Consider the following 18,123-nt stretch of genomic DNA (forward strand, 5'->3'; position numbering starts at 1 on the left):
GCACATTACCTGTGGGTAGCCCAAGAGTGAAGTAATTGTCAGGTCCAGGATTGAACTGGGCGATGCGATTACTTATGTATTTTGCTGCCCATTCGCAGCCCGGGCATAGTCATCAAGAATCACCAGCCGCATGAGGCTAACAAACTGAAAAGAGAAGCGATACACAAGATAAGAGGTGACACAATAATATACATAAGAGGTAACACAATAATACACAGTCGGCAAGTTTGGAGACTGAAACACATTCTGGCTTTCATAAAGTTTGCTGCTTCAGTTTTTATAGTGTCAATTTGCATTAACTGCAGATTGTTATGAAGAATGATCAGATGAATTGTTTAAAAAAAAAAAAAAAAAAAAAAAAAAAAAAATGCATATTAATTTTTTTCCCAAGGAAATTACTTAACCACAAAACCCCCATTTCCACAGTCATGCTTACTGAATTACAAGAACAGGCTGGTGCTTCAAATCATTGTCTTCTGATTACCTTCAAGGAAACATGTGCAGTCATCATTGCTTTGCAGGCAAGGACATTGCTGCTTGTAAGATTGCCCCTAGATCAACCATTTATCGGATCATTAAGAATTTAGTCTGCGGTGCATCATATACGTGCTGTGACGGATCAGCTCTTGGGTAGGCGCAGGTTCACACAGGAATGCAGTCCGCAGGTTCCAAAACAAATGGTTTATTAAATGTCCATAAACCAACCAGGAAAACAAAACATAACAGCTCTTTCAGCTGCTCGTAAAACTCGGCCCTTCAATCCGGGCCCACTAACTCCCTACACTATGTGTGCTGGAGCCTGCTTCTCCGGGTCCTACATCACCAAAGCTTGGCACTTCGGGGACACATACCTCCCGTCCACGACCTGTCCGGCAGCAACCTTACACACCCCCCCCCCTCTGCCCAAAGCAGGGGGGGCTTGGCACCTTCTGCCACCATACAATAGATACACAAAAGGTATAACGCAGTGTTTCCCAAACCCCATCCTCACAGACCCCACAGGTCATATTTTCAGGATCTCCTTAGTATTACACAGGTGATTGAAGTATCATCAAGGCATCAGGAATTTTCTCACCTGTGTAATACTAAGGAGATTCTGAAAACATGACCTATGGGGGTCCGTGAGGATGGGGTTTGGGAAACACTGCTATAACAGAACAAAACTAAAAATAACCAGTCCATACAGCACGGCATCAGCCGTTTAAATGTAGTGCTTTTCTCGGCCTCCAGCAGACTGAGCAGCACATGCAAGGTTTGCTCACCTTGCACAACACACAGCACCATTGAGACAGGCGCAGCTGTCTTAAATCAGGCCTTCCAAGACCTGGACTGGAGGTGAGTGAGCAGCTGTTTCCCCCCAACTCTTTCAGCTGCTCTTGAAACCCGGCCCTTTAATCCGGGCCCATTAACTCCCTCCCAGCACTATGTGTTCTGGAGCCTGCTTCTCCATGTCCTACATCACCGAAGTTTGGTACTTCGGGGACACATACCTCCCGTCCACGACCTGTCTGGCAGCCACCTTACATTGTGTTGCACTGAGTTCCACCTTACATTGTGTTGCACATTGAGTTAGACCAGAATTGAACCAGAAGATAACTGAAGGTAACTGCACAGCCAGAGTAAAAAATGTTTCTCTTTGTTTTCACTCTCACCCCTATAGTCCTACACGTTCTACTAACCCTTCTCATCCCTACACCTAGTAATGAACTGGTCATCTCTCCCTCCATCTCACCTCCTCCTCAGATCTGTTCCTCAACATACAATCCTCTGTCTCCAAACACAGACAGCCACCTCACGCTCTCTCCTGCTGCTCCTCACTGCTGGCGATATCTCTCCAAATCATGGCCCTCCTCACCACATCTCCACAGTCCCTTCTACCTCTCATCCACAATCTATCAAATTTCCGCAACCTTCCTAACCCTATACCCATTGCCCATCCCCCGCTTCCCCAATCCCACTAACAGGAGCTCTATGGAACGATCTCTCCGTCTGCAACAAACTTTCCTACATCCATGACCTTTTCATTACTAACAAACTTTCCTTCCTTGGCATCAATGGTACCTGACTCACCCCATGTGACATGGCGTCTCCAGCTGCACTTTCATACGTTGGATTCCACCTTTCCCACACCCCTCGCCCCATCGGCAAGCATGACAAAGGAGTTTGTTTTCTCCTGTCAGATAACTGTACTCTGCTGGCCGACTAATCCACCTGTCCCCCCCGCTATTCCCTGGCCTCTCCCCTCTGTCAATCCCTTCGCTGGCTCCCCATTATCCAGAGACTCCAGTTGAAAACCCTAACCATGACATACCAAGCCATCCACAACCTGTCTCCTCCATATAACTGTGACCCAGTGTCCCGGTACTTACCTGCACGCAACCTCCAATCCTCACAAGATCTCCTTCTCTACTCCCCTCTTATCTCCTCTTCCCACAATCGCACGCAAGATTTCTCCCATGCATCCCCCTACTCTAGAACTCTCTACCCCAATATATCAGACTGTTGCCAACCGTGGAAACCTTCAAAAGGAAGCTGAAGATCCACCTCTTCTGACAAGCCTACAATCTGCAGTAACCACCGCTCCATCATACCACTGCACGACCAGCTCTACCCTCACCTACTGTATCCTCACCCATTCCTTGTAGACTGTAAGCCCTCGCGGGCAAGGTCCTCGCTTCTCCTGTACCAGTCGGTGATTCGTTTTTGTTCAAGATTATTGTACTTGTTTTTTGCTATGTATATCCCTTTTCACATGTAATGCTCCATGTAATAAAAGGCACTATAACAAATAATAACTTCATAGGGGGAGGTTAATTTGTTGTGAAGACTTCAGGACTCCGAAGAAAGTCCAGCAAGTCCCTGTATCACTTCCTACATAGGATTCAGCTATGGAATTGATTCAACATCAGTGCAGAGCTCGTGTGCTTCAGTTGCACCTGAATGCAGATCTGTGTGCTTATGTGGCACCTAGACAAAGGGCCATGTGCTTCGGTGGCACCCGGACGCGGGGCAGAGTGCTTCGGTGCCACCCAGACACGAGACCTTGTGCTTCAGGGTCACTCGTACATGGAGCCGTGTGCTTCGATGGTACCCAGACGCCGATCTTAGTGCTTCAGTAGCACCGAGAAGCGGGGCCATGTGCTTCAGTGGTACACGGATGCGGGTCTGTGTGCGTCAGTGGCAACCAGACACGGGTCTGTGTGCTTCGGTGGCACTTGCATGTGGGGCCATGTGCTTCGGTTGCACCCGTACAGGTAGGCCGTATGTGTCGGTGGCACCCTGATGCGGGTGTGTATGCTTCGGTGGCACCCAGACACGGGTCTGTGTGCTTCGGTGACACCCATACAGGCAGGCCATGTGCTTCAATGGCACCGATACGCAGGCCGTGTGCTTCGGTGACACCCAGGTGCCGGGATATGTGCTTCAATGGCACCTGTAAGCGGGACCGTGTGTTTCGGTGGCAGCCGAACGCGGTATCTTGTGCTTCAATGGCACATGTACGCCGGGCCGTGCGCCTTGGTGGCAACCGGATGCCGGGCCGTGTTCTTCGGTGGCACCCGTACACGGGATTGTGTGCTTCGGTGGCACCCGAACGTGGGGCCGTGTGCTTCGGTGGCACCCGGATGCTGAGCCCTGTGCTTCAGTGGGACTCAAACTCGAGGACCTTGTGCTTCTGTGACACGTGGACGCTGTTCTTTGTGCTTCGGTGGCCCGCGGACGTCGGACTTTGTGCTTCGATAGCACATGGACTTTGGGCAGTGTGCTTCGTTTGTACCCGGATGTCAGGTCTTGTGCTTTGGTGGAAAAGAAAAACAGAGGCAGACCAATTGCCAATGAGCGTGACCTGGAGGGTAAACTCTCCAGTAATTCATTTTCAGATAACATGCTGTATGTTAGTGGTTGTATTATTATCTATAGTTTGGTTGTAGTTTCATACTTTGATAGCTTGTCATATTCTTATATGCGTACATAGATGACTCATAGCATGGCATTATATTCTCTACCAGTGGAATTAACTGTGCTGCAAACATTTAGCCATGTGCTTCGGTGTCAGGCAGATGTCGGTCAATGTGCTTCGGTGGCACGTGGATGTTGGTCCGTGTACTTTGGTGGCACATGGACACGGGGCCGTGCGTTTCAGTGACATTTGATTACGTGGCCGTATACTTCAGTGGCATACGGATGCTGGGTCATATGCTTCGGTGACAAGCGGAAACCAGGCTACGTACTTTGTTGGCTCGTGGAAGTTGAGCCGTGTGCTCTGGTGGCACGCAGATGCCAGGCCGTGTGTTTTGGTGGCAAAGAGACGCCGGGCCGCATGTTTCAGCAGCATGTGGACATCAGACCATGTGCTTCTGTGGCATCTGTTCGGGCCATGTGCTTCAGTGGCACACAGAAGTTGGGTCATTACACAGTACACAGCAGGGGCACATTATAAGATTATCTTAGCACAGGGACATTTTATTTAAACACATCCAATTGTGGAAATTATTATTATTCCAAGATGTATTGATTAAAATTAACTTTTGTTCATTGGAAAACCCCTTTAAGTACCAGATGTGGAGCTGTAAGCAGAGTGACGGATAACTAGGACACAGCAAAGAGCTGCATCCAGGATCATGGCACCAGGGACACAGCCGGGATCAGGTTCATGACCACAAGCTATAACTAGAAATAGGCCTTGGACATAACCAGTATATAGCAGGAGCAGATCATGGACTCAGAACTAGGAGATGTGAGGAACAGATGCCAGGACAAATTTAGGTTGGGAAGCATGGACAGCATCCAGGATTAGGTGAGTAGTCACAGCACAGGCCACGTACAGGGAGTAATTGGCGTGGGCAGGAATTTGTTGCGTCCTCAGTGAAATCACATGTGAACGCATACTCGCACGGTGTCTGTTGTTGCAGAGATCGAAGCAGCGACAAGGTGCAACAAGATGTGGACACTAGACGATAAGAGGTGGCCGGGACATGGAGGTCTCACGCAGCAAACAGTGGCCAAACAAGAGCAAGTCACAGCAAGGACACAATCCAAGCAGCACCGCAGTAGCCAAGTAAGTCTTATTCTAATTCATTGGATGGGGCTGTATTGTCAGATGAAGATGCATGCAGTAAGGAAGGAAATATGTTTAACACGTTAATAAAGTGTTTGAAAGCTGAGAAGTGTTATAAGAAAGAGGTGATCACTACATGGCTGAAAGCTCAGAACAGTGAGATACTAGTCACAGCGCAGGGTGTGTTCATTGTCATCCACTTATACATTTGTAGTAAGAGCATCAGGGAAGGAGAGTACGTGGATGTTTTTTTTTTTTTTTAACCTAAGTCTTGGCAGTGAAGACAGACTTAGACAGGTAGTGAGGAAGCAGAGGAGAAATTATTAATGGAATTCACAAAAAAAATATTTTCCATTTTCAAGACTGTCCTATATAAGAATACAAGTGGACTCGCTAAAAGGGCAGTGTAGGCTGCCGGCTGTCAAGTTGATTACTGGAAGATGGAAAGGTGAATGCGGTGTGATGTGATGGTCAGAAATTTTTAGCCATTGTTGGATTCCCTGAAGTTTACATGTAGGGTGATTCTGATGGGGAAGATCTCTTTCAGCCATATGCCATTAAGCTCAATTGGGATGAAGAAAAGGTTTCATAAGATCGGGGTTATGGACTAATTGAACAAAGATTTGACGGTGTGCAAAAAAATTCTAACAGCTTTTAATGAACCTAGGCGGCACTGAAAACTGGGGTAGAAGGTGATCAGTAAGTATTGTAACACGATAATACTACATAGCATACATACAGTGAAGGAAGTAATTATTTGATCCCTTGCTGTTTTTGTACGTTTGCCCACTGACAAAGACATGGACAGTCTATAATTTTAAGGGTAGGTTAATTTTAACATTGAGAGATAGAATATCCCCCCAAAAAATCAAGAAAATCACATTGTATAAATTAGATAAATTTATTTGCATTTTGCAGTGAGAAATAAGTATTTGATTCCTCTAGAAAACAACACTTAATACTTGGTGGCAAAACCTTTGTTGGCAAGCACAGCAGTCAGACTTTTTTTGTAGTTGATGATGAGGGTTGCGCACATGTCAGGAGGAATTTTGGTCCACTCCTCTTTGCAGATCATCTCTAAATCATTCAGATTTTGAGGCTGTCGATTGGCAACTCGAAGCTTCAACTCCCTCCACTCCTGTGTTGCCTTGGCTGTATGTTTTGGGTCATTGTCTTGCTGGAAGACCCTGTCCCGACCCATTTTTAATGTCCTGGTGGAGGGAAGGAGGTTGTCACTCAGGATTTTACAGTACATGGCTCCATCCATTCTCCCGTTGATGCGGTGAAGTAGTACTGTGCCCTTAGCAAAGAAACACCCCCAAAACATAATGTTTCCACCTCCATGCTTGACAGTGGGGATGGTGTTCTTTGGGTCATAGCATTTCTCTTCCTCCAAACACAGCGAGTTGAGTTAATGCCAAAGAGCTCAAATTTTGTCTCATCTGACCACAGCACCTTCTCCCAATAACTCACAGAATCATCCAGGTGTTCATTGGCAAACTTCAGATGGGCCTGCTCTTGTGATGAGCGAGTATGTTCAGTTAACCCTTTCGACGAGTATGCTCGGGCGAGTACCAAGTATCTTCAGCGTGCTTGTTTGACAGTTTTAATACATGTGAGGAATGCTTAAGAAACAAGCATTCTTCACATGTATTAAAGCTGTCAAACAGACGCAAATCATGCACATGGGAGTGATTCAAACATATCACCGAGCATGCTGAAGATACTCTGTACTCGCCTGACCAATGGTTTTCTTGGTGACTGTGGTCCCAGCTACCTTGAGATCATTAACAAGTTCCCCCTCTGTAGTTTTATGCTGATCTCTCACCTTCCTCATGATCAAGGCTACCTCATGAGGTGAGATTTTGCATGGTGCCCCAGATCGATGTCGATTGACAGTCATTTTGTACTTCTTCCATTTTCTTACTATTGCACCAACAGTTGTCTTCTTCTTACCCAGCGTCTTACTTATGTTTTTTAGCCCATTCCAGCTTTGTGCAGGTCTATGATCTTGTCCCTGACATCCTTAGAAAGCTCTTTGGTCTTGCCCATGTTGTAGAGGTTAGAGTCTGACGGATTAATTGAGTCTGTGGACAGGAGTCTTTTATACAGGAGACTATGTAAGACAGCTGTCTTTAATGCAGGTAACAAGTTGATTAGGAGCGTCTAACTAGTCTGTAGGAGCCAGAACTCCTAATGGTTTGTAGGGGATCAAATGCTTATTTCTCACTGCAAAATGCAAATAAATGTATCTAATTTATACAATGTGATTTTCTTGATTTTTTGGGGGGATATTCTATCTCTCAATGTTAAAATTAACCTACCCTTAAAATTATAGACTGTTCATGTCTTTGTCAGTGGGCAAACTTACAAAAACAGAAATTGATCAAATAATTATTTCCTTCCCTGTATCTAGAAGGGTTTACAAGATAATATGTTTGTCGGGAGTTCTTCTTTAAAGAGGATCTGTCACTTGCCATAAATATGGAAATATTTTACCTGGTCTAAATGATTTTGTTTCCCTGAAGTTGTTTTGGAAAAAAAAATCATATTAATGGCAAATGACAGTTTCTCTTTAAAACATGCATTTTGTAAGCTCTTTAATGCTACTGCACTTTGGTTATTGTGGCCCAATTTTTGTGCAACTTGCAACGTCACATATTATTTCATACATATTGTTTTTTTAGCTCTGTCTTGTCAGTACATCACATTCATCTTATTCCCCTCTTGCTTTCCTAAACTGAAGGCTATATATCTCCATGGCATTCTGACCTCATGACTGGTCAACAAAAGCCTGACCCCGAGGAGCAATCCTGGTCTTCAGAATTTGCACGATGGGGAAGACCAAGAACAAGCAGGGCCTTTGACAGCAGAACATCTTGACCACAAAGGAGTTTCAGAAGAAAAACTGTTGCCCCTGCAGCTATTTTTACATTTAAAATAGAGTTTATACTTTAATGATTTAAATTAAAAAGTCAATGCTAAATAAAGTTTTGGAAAATGACATTTATCCGGACTTGTGTTTTATTTACATTATTATTTTAAAATAACTGTTACATGACTTCTTATAAGTGAGGTTTAGCTGAGGCTCTAACAGCCTTTACCTATCCTCCATTTTTATGGTAGGTTGGAGAATGGCTTTCCGGATGCTAAGGTGGCCATAGACATGAGTTGGCTATTGACAAGACACTTGTCCTGCCAACACTAATCTTTTCCGACTTCCCATTATAATAGAATGATCAGTATGACTGAGGGTTTACGTGTAGTCAATAGGGACAGCCACTGCTAGACACTAGAGATGAGCAGATTGATGTGCGAGATTTCGGTACAGCATCTAGGTCAGTGGTACCTGGCAGTTACACAGAAGGCCCAAAAATCAATTATCTGCCTGTCAACTAAAAATGCTGACAGGCTGACTCTTATAAAAATGAACAAGGGCTGGATTGGGCCAGGCTTCTCAACACCACCGAATGATAGCAGCGTAAGAAACTCAAATCCAGTGTCTTTTCTTGGGAGGTGTATTCCCATGCACCTTTTCACACCCACACATGGGTATACGCTTCCTGATTTTGGCTATTTGCTCTTGTCCTCCTCCTTCTCCTCATCCTCCACCACCATATCACCATGATGACCGTGGTCCGTGATGCAACACCCACATAATTTTTTTAAAGGAGGTTTATGATGCCCGTTAAAAATTTTTTTTATACAGTATGTTCATGTATACCCCCCAGGGGTAAATGTTTGTCAGCCCATACACTTAGTGCATGGGCATTACAAGTATAGGAGGCCCGCTCCTTTCTAATGGGAACATTTTTTTTTTTATGAGGCCATCCTCCACGTCTCTTCCAAGGGGCATTGAAGTGCCAAATTTTTGGCAGCCCTTGCATTCACTGCATAGGCCAACACTATGGGAGACTCTCTCTTTTCTAATGGGAATTTGTCGTTACTGTGGCCCTGCTCCGTGTGTCTTTAAATTGTTAGTGGGGTTTTTCCTAAAATTGGTCAGCCGTTGGACTCACTGAATACCCTATAACTGTATAGCAGACCCTCTCCTTTCTAATGGGAACATGTCGTACCTTGTTACTGTGGCCCTGCTCTATGTGTCTTTAAATTCTTAGTGGGGTTTTTCCTAAAATTGGTCAGCCGTTGGACTCACTGCATACCCTATAACTGTATAGCAGACCCTCTCCTTTCTAATGAGAACATGTTGTACCTTGTTACTGTGGCCCTGCTCTATGTGCCTTTAAATTCTTAGTGGTGTTTTTCCTAAAATTGGTCTGCCGTTGGACTCACTGCATAACCTATAACTGTATAGCAGACCCTCTCCTTTCTAATGGGAACATGTCGTACCTTGTTACTGTGGCCCTGCTCCGCGTGTCTTTAAATCCTTAGTGGGTTTTTTTCTAAAATTGGTCAGCCGTTGGACACACTGCATACCCTATATCTATATAGCAGACCTTCTCCTTTCTAATGGGAACATGTCGTACCTTGTTACTCTGGCCCTGCTCTATGTGTCTTTAAATTCTTAGTGGGGTTTTTCCCAAATTTTGGCAGCCCTTGCAGTCACAGCATGGGCATTACCACTATAGGAGACCCGCTCCTTTATAATGGGAACATTTTTTTTACTGAGACCCTCCTCTATGTCTCTTCAAAGGTGTATTGGGTTGCGTCCAAATTTTTGGCAGCCCTTCCAGTCACTGGATACGCAATAACAGTATAGGAGACCTACTTATTAATAATGGGAACAAGAAAGCATAGCCGGCTGATGGCTCTCTAACAATAGCTAGGGCCGACTGCTGGCCTTTTAAGAATAGTAAGGGCCGTCTGATGTCCCTATAAAAATAGGCTTTATGACTTTCAGAGTCCCTCCATCATAAATAAAAAAGGATGTGTCTGATGATGTGTCACACACCACATTGCCAGATAAGGTTGTAAAATGTTAAAATGACATTTCCCAGTGAATACATTTGTCTTAAAAAATAACGTAAAAAAACAAAACAATAGGATCTTTCTTTAGTATAAAAATCAGCGTCACCAATTTAACCTCAATGTAATCACATTGTTCAGCTCATGCCCCTCCTCCTCCATCTCCAAAATGACCACATCAGTCACAAGCTGACAGCACTGCAGCACTGCCTTGGCCAAGCGGCAACAGGCTGTGCTGAAGATAACATGCTTAATGCTTAATTGACAAACCGCCCAGCACTGCAGAGTTGTTGAAAGCTGTAACACAGCAGCCTGATCTGTGGCTCTTACCGCTGAACATACAGCCAGGCATGGTCGTGTGTGACAATGGGCGGAACCTGGTGACGGAGAAATGACACCCAGAGTAGATACGATTTCCCTCTATGCCAGTCCTTTCACCGAGCTAAATACAACTCTCAGCAAAAAAAGCTGTGGACTGGCTCCGTACCATCCCTGGCCACATTCATCTGTCCACGTGTTTGTGGGTAGGCGGTCCTTCCCAGTATGTGCACTGGGGAGGGCACAGGTAATGTTGTGGGACCCGTGCTTGTGGAAGACGGAGACAAACCCAGGAGAAACAGTGGCGGCTGGGGACCGAGTTTGGACACCCAGCCGCTGCTGGCATGAGGTTGAAAAGCTTCCGACTTCACGAGCCTAAAAGGCCACATTTCAAGTGAAAGCAGCTTTAGAAGACTTCTTGGGAGAAATGACAGCTGGGTAGATATGGTTTCCCAAGTCCTTTCACCAAGCTAAAGAATATGGCTGTGGTGAAATACAACTCAGCAAAAAAAGCTGTGGACTGGCTCCGTACCTTCCCTGGCCACATTCACCTGTCCACGTGTTTGTGGTTAGGCGGTCCTTCCCAGTAATTGCACTGGGGAGGGCACGGGTAATGTTGTGGGAACCGTGCTTGTGGAAGGAGGAGACGACACCGGGAGAAACAGTGGCGGCTGGGGACAGGAGTATGGACAACCGGCCGCCTCCTGCATGAGGTTATCAAAAGCTTCCGCCTCCACGAGCCTAAAAGGCCACATTTTCAAGTGCAAGCAGCTGTCAAAAATTTGGCAGTATAGTATTGCAGCCTGTGGGTGGGTGGGTGGCTGGCTGCATACTTGCGTTTGCATTTCAAGGAATGGGGTAGGGACAACTGAACGCTGCACTGGGACAAGGACGTGGACAGTGATTGTTGCAAGTCTGCAACGACAGGTGCATGGCGGGAGGCATCTTCGCATGCACCAAGGATCACTTATGATGGGCACACTTTTAGGCAGTGATCTGGGAGTCAGAAATGCTTCCAGAGGTCTTCCCCATGCTGTTCCCATGTCTTTTCAGCACTGTATGCACGTGTCTGATGATGTGTCACACACCACAGTGCCAGATAAGGTTGTAAAATATTAAAATTACATTTCCCAGTGAATGCATTTGTCTTTGTTGAAAGCAATGCAAAAGTGCAAAAACGTATCAAAAACGCTACGTGTGAACATAGCCCAAGGTGTGGAGGAGTATTTTTGGTTATTTATTTTGCCTTATATACAAGTCATTACCCTGGAAAGGATGTTCCTTAATATATTTCCCAGGAAAATCCATTTTGGTCTTGTTTTTGTATGTTTTATTGTGAGTCCGTAAAAGTGGTGTAATACTCTGACAACGTTGTAGACAGTAGTGTCCTGGGAGTCAGAAATGCTTCCAGGGGTCTTCCCCATGTCATTTGAGCACTGTTCCCATCCATTTGGGCAATTTTTAGGCCCTCTGCAGACCGCCGGGGGGAGCCGCCTGAAAAATGTTCGAGTTTCCCATAAACTTACATTGGGCTCGTTGCTCGGGTCGAGCACCTGAGTATTCCAATTTGCTCGACCCGAGCAACGAGTACCCGAGCATTTTTGTGCTCGCTCATCACTAATCCTAACCCATATCACTAAAGGAGTTACATGTGCTGTCAGGGTTAGGCCTCAGCTAGCCCAGTACTCAGTCCTGTAGGCAAGCAGCAAAGTCACAGCAGGAATTTCAGTAAGCAACAAGGGGTTTTTTTTTAAATGGCCTAAAAAGAGTGAAGGAGCCAAGTTCTAGTTTCAGCAATAAGACAAAAAAAAAAAAATTGGAAAATCATACAATGACATGCCTCAACCATGAAGAACCCAGCAATGCAAATCTCATAAAACAGCAGCACAATGTAAAAGTGGAATTTACCTATAACCAGACAACATGCAAGTAACTTAACCCTTGCACCCGCCAGAGCCCTTCCACTTACCCTGGTCATCACAGCTGCCATCTTTACACCCTCTCATAAAGGCCCTCATCACAGCACACAATCTGCTGACTGCTTCCTCTCTGTGGTTTAAATCCTGGAAGCTGGCAGGAGATTGGCCAGGAGACCATCAGTAAGCAGCTGCTGCAATTCATGTCTGATTTCTAGCCAGGATTGGGGCTCATTCACATGATCGTATTTTTGGTCCAGGTGCTCTCTGTTGAAATAACGGACCACACTCGGACCATTGTTATTCAGTGACACAGTGCAGATGAGACATTTTTTTTTCACTGAATTTGTGTGAGAAAAATAGTGCAGCGTGCTCTGGTTTCTTCTATAAATCAGATGAGACTCGCACATTCAAGTCTGGGTGCGTAAAAAAAATCAGATGCCATACAGAGCCATAGTATAGCTTTCGATTTTTACAGATACATTGCAAAGGCATTACACATTAATCTAACTCTCTACCTAAACAGCGCATAACAAATACTGCTTGACACATTGACTTGGGGATAAAAGATTGGCCACAGCCTTTATTAAAATATTAAAACATATCATATAAATATAACCATATTAACATAATTTCTTAAAAGGTTCAAACCATTTTTCCAACACCGCAGCTCGGCCATGAGGCTTAAGCCCGTTAATCAACTACCTGTCCATCCAGATACCTGGACGACTAACGCTAGGCCGTGCCAAAAATTCATGGAGGGAGGGCAGGGCAGCACTTCAGGTACGACAGTGCCGGAGGACAGACATGAACCTCCGACACTGCTCCCTTATATCCCCCAGCTGATACCCGCTCCAATCACGGTCCATCTCCAGGGCAGAAAACATATCTCCCCTGTTACGGTGCCCTGAATGGCCGGGCCTTAGATCCAATCAATTTCCTAACTTCTCCTAGCTACATGACCATCTGAAAGCGGCGGGAAAGCCATTCTCCCGCCATTTAACCCTTAACTAAGCAGAACACATAGCATTCCTGGTAATGCCATGTGTTCCCCTCCTCAGGGTCCGGGATCACCAATATATAATATACCATGGCTACAGACACCAGATGGTATATAACAATATGTACACTGGATGTGTTATACTGTCCACAGATATATAAAGTTATATGCACTGACTGAATTGGCTCCTGGCTACAGGATCTCTCATCCTATATTATATGGTTATATATATACATACATATATATATATATATATATATATATATATATATATATATATATATATATATATATATATATATATACACTGCTCAAAAAAGTAAAGGGAACACTTAAACAACAGAATATAACTCCAAGTAAATCAAACTTCTGTGAAATCAAACTGTCCACTTAGGAAGAAACACTGATTGACAATCAATTTCACATGCTGTTGTGCAAATGGAATAGACAATAGATGGAAATTATTGGCAATTATCAAGACACACTCAATAAAAGGAGTGGCTCTGCAAGTGGGGACCACAGACCACATCTCAGTAGCAATGCTTTCTGGCAGATGTTTTGGTCACTTTTGAATGTTGGTTGTGTTTTCACACTCATGGTAACATGAGACGGACTCTACAACCCACAGAAGTTGCTCAGGTAGTGCAGCTCATCCAGGATGGCACATCAATGAAAGCTGTGGTAAGAAGGTTTGCTTTGTCTGTCAGCGTAGCGTCCAGAGGCTGGAGGCACTACCAGGAGACAGGCCAGTACACCAGGAGACGTGGAGGGGACAGTAGGAGGGCAACAACCCAGCAGCAAGACCGCTACCTCCGCTTTTGTGCAAGGAGGAACAGGAGAAGCACTGCCAGAGCCCTGCAAAATGACCTCCAGCAGGCCACAAATGTGCATGTGTCTGCACAAACGGTTAGAAACCGACTCCATGAGGGTGGTATGAGGGCCCGACGTCCACAGATAGGGGTTGTGCTCACAGCCCAAGACCGTGCAGGACGCTTGGCATTTGCCACAGAACACCAGGATTGGCAAAGTCGCCACTGGCGCCCTGTGCTCTTCACAGATGAAAGCAGGTTCACACTGAGCACATGTGACAGCCTGCAACATCCTTCAGCATGATCGGTTTGGCACTGGGTCAGTAATGGTGTGGGGTGGCATTTCTTTGGAGGGCCACACATCACTCCATGTGCTCGCCACAGGTAGCTTGACTGCCATTAGGTACCGAGATGAGATCCTTAGACCCCTTGTGAGACCATATGCTGGTGCGGTTGGCCCTGGGTTCCTCCTAATGCAGGACAATGCCAGACCTCATGTGGCTGGAGTGTGTCAGCAGTTCCTGCAAGATAATAGCATTGAAGCTGTGGACTGGCCCGCCCGTTCTCCAGACCTGAATCCGATTGAGCACATCTGGGACATCATGTCTCGCACCATCCACTAACGTCACGTTGCACCACAGGCCGTCCAGGAGTTGGCAGATGCTTTAGTCCAGGTCTGGGCGGAGATCTCACAGGAGACCATCCGCAACCTCATCAGGAGCATGCCCAGGCGTTGTAGGGAGGTCATACAGGCACGTGGAGGCCACACACAATACTGAGCTTCATTTTGACTTGTTTTAAGGACATTACATCTAAGTTGGATCTGCCTGTAGTGTGTTTTTCCACTTTAATTTTAGGGGTGACTCCAAATCCAGGCCTCCATTGGTTAATAAATTTGATTTCCATTGATGATTTTTGCATGATTTTGTTGTCAGCACATTCAACTTTGTACAGAACAAAGTATTTAATGGGAATATTTCATTCATTCAGATCTAGGATGTGTTGTTTGAGTGTTCCCTTTATTTTTTTGAGCAGTGTATATATATATATATATATATATATATACACATATATATATATATATATATATATACACAGGGTTGTACAAAAGTAGGTGGACAGAAAGTGTAATAAGGTTATGAAGGGGGAGATTTATCAAACACTAAATTGCAGCCGCCTGTCTGGATCATCTTCCAATAAACCATGAATTAGACGTGGACGATAAGCTTTCCACCCAATAGATTTCAGGATTCACATGATAGAAGCTTGTGAAATTCCCAATTCCAAAGAGGCTCTTCTGGACTTTTTTGGACTCTGAACAAATGTTTCAGCAACAAGTTGTTTATTATTTTCTGTACAGACTGTTTTGGGTCGACCAGTTTTTGGAGCATTAAGGATTGAGCCAGTGGCATTGAATTTGTCACGAATGCGGTAAATGGTTTGTCTCTTTGGGGCTTGAGTACCAAATGTTTCAACCCAATTTGCTCTAACGGTTTCAGCATTTTGAGATTTCCAATACTCTGTTAAAATCCATTTTCTTTGATCTGTATTTAAATTATTTGCCATTATGTGTTATCTGAAAAGAAAACAGATTTGGGGGAGATCTATCTTTGAAAACTAGATCTGTGAAACTGGCTCAGTTGCCCTTAGCAACCAATCAGATTCCACCTTTCATCTTCCAAAGAGTCTGTGAGTAATGAAAAGTGGAATCTGACTGGTTGCTAAGGGCAAATGAGCCAGTTTCACTTTACACCATGTTTGTTAAATCTGTCCCTTCATAACCTTATTACACTTTCTGTCCACCTACTTTTGGACCACCCTGTATACAGTACACACCAAAAGTTTGGACACACCTTCTCATTTAAAGATTTTTCTGTATTTTCTTGACTATGAAAATTGTACATTCACACTGAAGGCATCAAAACTATGAATTATGGAACTTTAAATGAGAAGGTGTGTCCAAACTTTTGGTCTGTACTGTATATGTGAGCTGGGGTTCAATGGGTACTGTTAATGTGTGATTGGTGAAGACGTGGTGCAGAAAGTAGAGTTTTTCCAAGAGTGGGCGGTGGGACTGTGGAACGTTCGAGGGGTTGAGGCGGAGCTGGGGTGGAGCCTGGGCAGAGTCTCAAGGGGGCCCAAAAATGTAGCCAGTATGGGGCCCTGTAATTCCTGGTGGCAGCCCTGTGTGGGTACCATAATGCTGTGTGGAGGGCTAGTGCGGGCCATTATACATTGTGGAGAGGTGTGGGGCCATCATACTGTATGTAGGTCCATTATACTGCATGAAGGGCTGTATGGGGGTCACAGCTGGGGGATCATACTGTGTCGGGGTCACCATACATTGCCATGGGAGTTGAGGTGGGGTACAATAGAGTAATTATACTGTGCATGTGGAGGTTAATGTAGAGGAATTCACCATGGGGGTATCATTCTGTGTTTGGGGGGGTACTTTTGTTTTGTTGGCATCATACTTTATGGGGGTAATGCAAAATGAATCTAGGACTTCAGCAGGAGGAAATTACTATGTAAAGGCTGGAAAGTTATGAGATATGCTCCCCTGTGACCCCAACAATTTTTTTTTGGGAGGGGGGGGGGGCCCAATTAGAACTTCTGCTATGGGGCCCCATGATTTCTATGTACACCCCTGGATAGCATATGAGGTTTACTGCCTCCTGGTGGGTTTTCCGTGCCCTGACAAACAGAGGCTGTGTGCAGCGGCTTGTACCTTGGGTAATGCAGAACTGAGGGGCAGGGGCTGTGTGCAGGGGGCTTGTACCTGTGGGTAATGCAGAACTGGGGGCAGTGGCTGTGTGCAGGGGGCTTGTATCTTAGGTAATGCAGATCTGGGGGGCAGGAGCTGTGTGCAGAGGTCTTGTATCTTGGGTAATGCAGAACTGGGGGGCAGGGAATGTGTTCAGGGGACTTGTACCTTCGGTAATACAGAACTGGCAAGCAGGGACTGTTTGTAGGGGGCTTGCTTGTACCTTGGGTAATGGAGAAATGGGGGCAGAAGATGTGTGCAGGGGTCTTGCACCTTGGGTAATGCAGAAATGAGGGGCAGGGTCTGTGTGCAGGGGGCTTGTACTTTGGGTAATGCAGAACTGGGGGGCAGGAGCTGTGTGCAGCGGGCTTGTACCTAGGATAATTTAGAACTGGGGGGCAGGGACGGCGGGCAGTGGGTTTGTACCTCTGGGTCCAGGGCTCACTGTCACTTATCAGACAGACCCCCATAAACAACATCATGATGCAACAGTGCAGACTTTATATTCATCACAGCACATGCCGTACACTGCGCCATTAATCTATATGATGGGCACCTGACCGCTCTTCTCAGTCACTCCTCTTATCTAGTGATCCCGATTGTCTCTCATTTAACACAAACTGCTTCCAACGGTCCCCACCAGAGACCGCTCACCATGGTTTCCCTCATTCCGCACTGGCCAAATTAACTGACGCCTCCCTGTGGTACCCCTACTTTTACAGAGTGTCCCCGAAGTCTCTGATCTCTTACAGACCCTCATCTTCCACTTCTCTATAGGCCTCGTCTCATAGACCATGTCCTATGGTTTCCCCATAGTACCGTCTCTCACAAACCCCTCCACATGGTCCCTTCACTTTCCCCATAGTTCGCTCTATCAGACCACTCCTCATAGTTCCCCCACTTTCTCCATAATCCCGTCTCTCACAGAACACCAGCTATGGTCCCTCAATTTACCCAAAGCTTTTTACTCACCGACCACTCCCTAATGTTCCCCACATGCTCCATAGTCCCTCTTCTCACAGAAAACTCCCCATATACCCTCCATTCATTTTTCCTTTAGTCCCTCCTCTCAGAGAACTCCCAATGGAGCCTCACACTTCCCTCTCATATATTCTGCTCCTCATAGTCCCCCCACCTTTCCCTTAGTCCCCTCTTATACAGCCTGCTCCTCAGTCCCCCTACTTTCCCCATAGTCCCGTCTAATACATCCTGCTCCTCATAGTCATCCCACTTTCCCCATAGTCCCCTCTCATACAGCATGCTCCCCATAGTACCCCCACAGTTCCCTCATACAGACTGCTCCTCATAGTCCCCACACTTTCCCCATAGTCCCC

The sequence above is a fragment of the Phyllobates terribilis genome, unplaced genomic scaffold (genome assembly GCF_046119375.1).
Source record: "Phyllobates terribilis strain yellow unplaced genomic scaffold, ASM4611937v1 Scaffold_110__1_contigs__length_5578470, whole genome shotgun sequence".
Lineage (NCBI taxonomy): Eukaryota > Metazoa > Chordata > Amphibia > Anura > Dendrobatidae > Phyllobates > Phyllobates terribilis.